This window comes from Piliocolobus tephrosceles, chromosome 2 (genome assembly GCF_002776525.5).
Source record: "Piliocolobus tephrosceles isolate RC106 chromosome 2, ASM277652v3, whole genome shotgun sequence".
Lineage (NCBI taxonomy): Eukaryota > Metazoa > Chordata > Mammalia > Primates > Cercopithecidae > Piliocolobus > Piliocolobus tephrosceles.
This window is the reverse complement of record NC_045435.1, coordinates 15647092-15653194: the sequence shown is the minus strand read 5'-3', so window position 1 is coordinate 15653194 and position 6103 is coordinate 15647092. Positions and strand designations below refer to the sequence as shown.

The following is a 6103-nucleotide window of genomic DNA, read 5'->3' as shown; positions in this document are numbered from 1 at the left end:
GCTGCATAAAACAGAAATAAAAAATAAGATTTTCTAAACCATGATAGAAGTTTATTTTTTCTTTTATGTGAAGCTAAGCTTCAAACCTAGGTCTAAACTGACAGTGCCACAGTGTCTTCAGAAATCCAGGCTCCTACATTTCTGCTATAGTCCTCCATTCATGACTTTATTTTCAAGGTCTCTCAGTTGGTCTAAGAACTGCTGTTGCTCCAACCATTACACTGGCATTTCAGCGGGAGAAAGAGGAAAATGACAAAAGAGTATACTATCCAGCTTTCTTTAAGCATACTCCATGGTCTTTTATTCTTCTTATTATTTGATTAATACATATTAACTGATTAACAGATGAATCTATTCTTAATACAGACTAACTACAATCTGTACCATACTTCCTGCCAAAATTGTATCCTATGTTATCTATAATAATTTTCTATATTATATATTCTTTTAGCTGTTTAAATATCTAAACATATCCCTTCTTATTCTTCATATACATATTGATATTACTCTCCTAAATATACATTCTCTCTTTTCTTGACAAATTTAAGGAAGCTTTTTATCCCAAATTATTTGGCACCAATTACAACTTGAAATTTTTCCTGTGTTGTATGAAAGGAGAAAAGGTTACCACACTCCTTGACAAGGATGGAAGAGGCCCTTGGGCATGACAAGACATATATGGTTAAGACATTGCCACCTATTTTGTGACATCTAACCATCATTTTTTTCAGACTTGAAACCAACAAAGATCAAAAAAGACAAAGGGGGGCATTACATAATAGTAAAGGGTCCAATTCAACAAGCAGACCTAACTATCATGAATATATATGCACCCAACACAGAAGCACCCAGATTCCTAAAGCAAGTTCTTAGAGATCTACAAAGAGACTTAGATTACCTCACAATAATATTGGGAGACTTCAACACTTCACTGACAGTATTAGACAGATCATTGAGGCAGAAAATTAACACAGATATTTTGAACCTAAACTCAACATTGGACCAAACGTATCTTACCTGCACCTAAAAACAACAGAATATAAATTCTTCCCATCACTACATGGCCCATACTCTAAAATTGAACACACAATCAGACATAAAACAATCCTCAGCAAATTCAAAAGAACAGAAATCATGCTAAACATACGCTTGGACTGCAGAGCAATAAAAATAGAAATCAATACTTTAAAAATTGCTTAAAACCATCCAAATACATGGAAATTAAACAACCTGCTCCTCAGTGACTTTTGAGTAAATAATGAAATTAAGGCAGAAATCAAGTTCTTTGAAACTAATGAGAACAAAGATACAACATACCAGAATCTCTGGGACACAGCTAAGGCAATATTAAGATGGAAATTTATAGCACTAAATGCCTACATCAAAAAAGTTAGAATAATCTCAAATTAACAACTTAAGATCACAACTAAAAGAACTAGAGAAGCAAAAGCAAACCAAAAAGCTAGCAGAAGACAAGAAAAAAAAACAAAATCAGAGCTTAATCGAAAGAGATCAAGACACAAAAAAACACTCAAAAGATCCACAAATCTAGGAGTTTGTTTTCTAAAAAAAAAACAAGACAGGCCACTGCAGACTAATAAAGAAGAAAAAAGAGAAGATCCAAATAAACAGAATTAGAAATAGCAAAGAGGATGTCACCACTGACCACACAGAAATACAAACAACCATTAGAGGCTACTATGAACACCTCTGTGCACACAATCTCGAAAACCTAGAAGAGATGGATAAATTCCTGGACACATATACCCTCCCAAGACAGAACCAAAAAGAAATTGATTCCCTGAATAGACAATTAACAAGCTCCAAAACTGAATAAGTAGTAAATAGCCTATCTGGACCAGACAGGTTCACAGCAGAACTGCACCAGTTGTACAAATAGCTGGTTAACATTTCTACCAAAACTATTTCAGAAAATTGAGATGGGATATGAGGCCAGCATTATCCTAACACCAAAATGTGGCAGAGACACAACAAAAAAGGCCAATATCCTTGATGAATATCGATGCAAAAATCCTCAATAAAATATTCACAAACTGCATCCAACAGCACATCAAAAAGCTAATCCACCACAATCAAGTAGGCTTTATCCCTGGAATGCAAGATTTGTTCAACATAAACAAATCAGTAAATATGATTAACCACATAAACAGAATTAAAGATAAAAACTGTGATTGTCTCTCAGTAGATGCAGAAAAGACTTTTGATAAAATTCAACTTCCTTTCATGTTAAAAACCCTTAATAAACTGGGTATCAAAGAAATATACCTCAAAATAATAAGAGCCATCTATAACAAACTGACTGCCAACATCATACTGAATGGGCGAAAGCTGGAAGCATTCCACTTGAAAATCAGCATAACAAGAATGTCCTCTTTAACAACTCCTATTCAACATATTGTTGTAAGTCCTGACCAGAGCAATCAGGCAAGAGAAATAATAAAGGGCATCCAAATAGGAAGAGAAGTCAAACTATCCCTGTTTGCAGATGACATGATTCTATATCTAGAAAACCCCATAGTTTAAGCACAAAAGCTCCCCAAGCTAATTAAAAAAACACACACACACACACTTTGCAAAGTTTCAGGATAAAAAATTAATGTGCAGAAATCACTAGTATTGTTATAAACCAATAATAGCCAAGATGAAAGTCAAATCAGGAAGGCAGTCCCATTCACAATTGCTAAAAAAAAAAAGGATAAAATACCCAGGAATACAGCTAACCATGGAGGGGAAAGATCTCTACAAGTAGAACTTCAAAACACTGCTCAAAGAAATCGGAGATGATACAAACATATGGAAAAACACTCAATGTTCATGGATAGAACGAACCACTATCATTACACTGGCCACACTGATCAAAGCAATTTATAGATTCAATGCTATTCCTGTCAAACCACCAATGACATTCTTCACAGAACTAGAAAAATAAAATATTTAAAAGTTCATATAAAGCTTTTTTCAAAAAAAAAAAAAAAGAGTCTGAATAACCCAGGCATTCCTAAGCAAAAAAAAAAAAAAAAAAAAAAAAGCAGGAAGCATCATGCTAGTAAACTTCAAGCTACACTGCAGGGCTACAGTAACCAAAACAGCATGGTACTAGTACAAACACAGACACATAGAACAATGGAACAGAGTGGAGAGCCGAGAAATAAGGCTGCACACCTAAAGGATCTGATCTTTGACAAAGCTGACAAAAACGAGCAATGAGGAAAGGACTCCCTATTCAATAAATTGTGTTGGGATAACTGGCTAGTCATACACAGAAAATTGAAATTGGACCCCTTCCTTATGCCACATAAAAAAAAATCAACCCAAGATGGATTGAAGACTTAAATGTAAAACCCAAAACTATAAAAATCCTGGAAGACAACTTAGGCAATATGATTCAGGACAGATAAATAGGCAAATATTTTATGCTGAAGTCCTCAAAACAATGCAACAAAAGCAAAAACTGACAAATGGAGCCTAACTAAACTTAAGAGTTTCCACATAACAAAAGAAACTACTGACAGACTGAACAGACAATCTACAGAATGGAAGAAAATTTTTGCAAACCATGCATCTGACAAAGGTCTAATATTAAGCATCAATAAGGAACCTAAAATACTTTACAAGAAAAAAACAACCCCATTAAAAAGTGAACAAAGGTCATGAACAGACACCTTTCAAAAGAAAACATACATGTGGCCAACAGTGATACCAAAAAAAGCTCAACATCACTGGTCATTACAGAAACGCAAACCAAAACTACCATGAGAGACCCAGTAACACCAGTCAGAATGGCTATTGATAAAAAGTAAAAAAATAACAGATGCTGGTGAGGTTGCAGAGAAAAAGGAGCACTTAAACACTGTTGGTGGGAGTGTAAAGTAGTTCAACCATTGTGAAAGACCGTGTGGCAATTCCTCAAGGACCTAAAAATAGAAATACCATTTGACCCAGCAATCCCATTACTGGATATATACCCAAAGAAACATAAATTGTTCTGTTATAAAGACACATGTATGCATACGTTCACTGCACCAGTATTCACAATAGCACAAAAAAAAAAAAAAAAAAAAATGGAATCAACCTAAGTGTCCATCAATGGCAGATTGGATAAAATAAATGTGGTACAATAAATACACCATGGAATACTATGCAGCCATACAAAAGAATGAGATCATGTCCTTTGCAGCAACATGAGTAAAGCTGGAGACCATTATTAGGAAACTAATGCAGGAACAGAAAACAAAATATCACAGGGATAATGGCAGACAGGAGCCAGGACTAGATTGCAGCTCCGACTTGGACGGACAGAGCAGCATGTGGAGGCTCCCATCATGAATTGTTGCTCTAGAATGACTGAAGGAATAAATCAGGAAACCTGAGAAGATCCGCAGACCCCCTGAAGGAAGTGGATTGCTCCTGCAGGACCCGGCAGACACCCCAAATACTGTGATGCCCAAACTGTGGAAGTGGGAAAGGGAGATTGTCCAGGAAGCTGAAGGCCTAGATTACAAAAGAAGATTTTGACCTTACCTGGAGCTCAGTCAATTTAGGGAGCCCAGCATAATACAGGGGTAGAGGAGGCAGCAGGAAAACCCCTGGAAGCTTGTTGGGTCCCTTACCAAGCCGTTTTTGCCTGACCTCACAGAGGAGCTTCAGGAGGCTGGCCAGAAGCACTGGGAAAAGGCCACAGGGAGAAGGAGATCTCCAGCTGAATTTTATAACAATTTGAACTGATCGAGAAGCCTCGTGGCCAGAACTCGGCAGAGGCCATGAATCCGATATGCAGATTGCATGGGCAGGGGAAGTATCAAAGCCCTTTTCTTTCACAGCTGAGATGGGTATCCTGGGGCAAGTTCTCAAGCCCTGCCCACCCATGGCCCAGAAACACACTCAGTGCTGTTAGAGAGGGCACGGTGCAGGTCAGACCAGCCTTTCAGATTGTGTGGGTGACAGGTGAGGCCTGTAACTGCCAGTTTTCCCCCACTACCCTGACAACCTGCATGACTCAACAGAGGCAGCCGTAATTCTCCTAGGTACACAATTCCAGTGACTCGGGAACCTCACCCCCATCCTCCACAGCTGCCCCAGAAGACTGTCCAAAGACAGTCTAAGCTTAAACACACTTACCCCTGCCCCCACCTGATGGGCCTTCCCTACCCACCCTGGTAGCTGAAGACAAGGGGCATATACTCTTGGGAGTTCTAGGGCCCCGCCCACCACCGTTTCCGCCCCATACTACCACAGCTGATGCTCTACGGTAAGCACCACCCCCCTGGCAGGAGGCCAGCCAGCACAAAAATAGAACATTAAACCACCTAAGCTAAGAACCCTCACAGAGTCTATTTCACCTCCCTGCTACCTCCACCAGAACAGGTGCTGGTACCCAGGGCTGAGAGACCCAAGGATGGTTCACATCACAGTACTCTGCTATGCAGACAACCAACCCCCAGTACCAGCCCAGAGCCAGGTAAATTTGGTGGGTGTCTAGACCGAGAAGAGAGACAACAATCACTGCAGCTCAGCTCTCAGGAAGCCACATCCATAGGAAAAGGGAGAGAGTACTACATCAAGGGAACATACTGTGGGACAAAAGAATCTCAACAACAGCCTTCAGGCCTAGACCTCCCCTCCGACAAGCTTACCCAAAGGAGAAGGAACCAGAAAACCAACTCTGGTAATATAACAAAACAAGGTTCCATAACACCCCCCAAAAAATCACACTAGCTCACCAGCAGTAAATCCAAACCAGGAAGAAATCCGATTTACCTAAAAAAAGAATTCAGGAGGTTAGTTATTAAGCTAATCAAGGAAGCACCAGAGAAAGGTGAAGTGCAATGCAAGGAAACCCAAAAAAAAAAAAAAAAAACGATACAAGAAGTGAAGGGAGAAATATTCAAATAAATAGGGAACATAAAGAAAAAACATTCAAAACTTCAGGAAACATTGGACATGCTTATAGAAATGCAAAATGCTCTGGAAAGTCTCACCAATAAGATTGAACAAATAGAAGAAAGAAATTCAGAGCTCAAAGAAAAGGTATTTGAATTAACCCAATCCAACAAGGACAAAGAAAAAGAATGAGAAAATATGA

At 38.7% G+C, this 6103-nt stretch overlaps 1 non-coding gene across 1 annotated transcript; it reads left to right on the top strand.

The window, feature by feature from the left end:
* Positions 1 to 601: 601 nt before the first annotated feature.
* Positions 602 to 727, top strand: LOC111545172. Its single transcript, XR_002732359.1, has one exon. It is a non-coding gene; the product is annotated as a U6atac minor spliceosomal RNA (small nuclear RNA).
* The last annotated feature ends 5376 nt before the right edge of the window (positions 728 to 6103 follow it).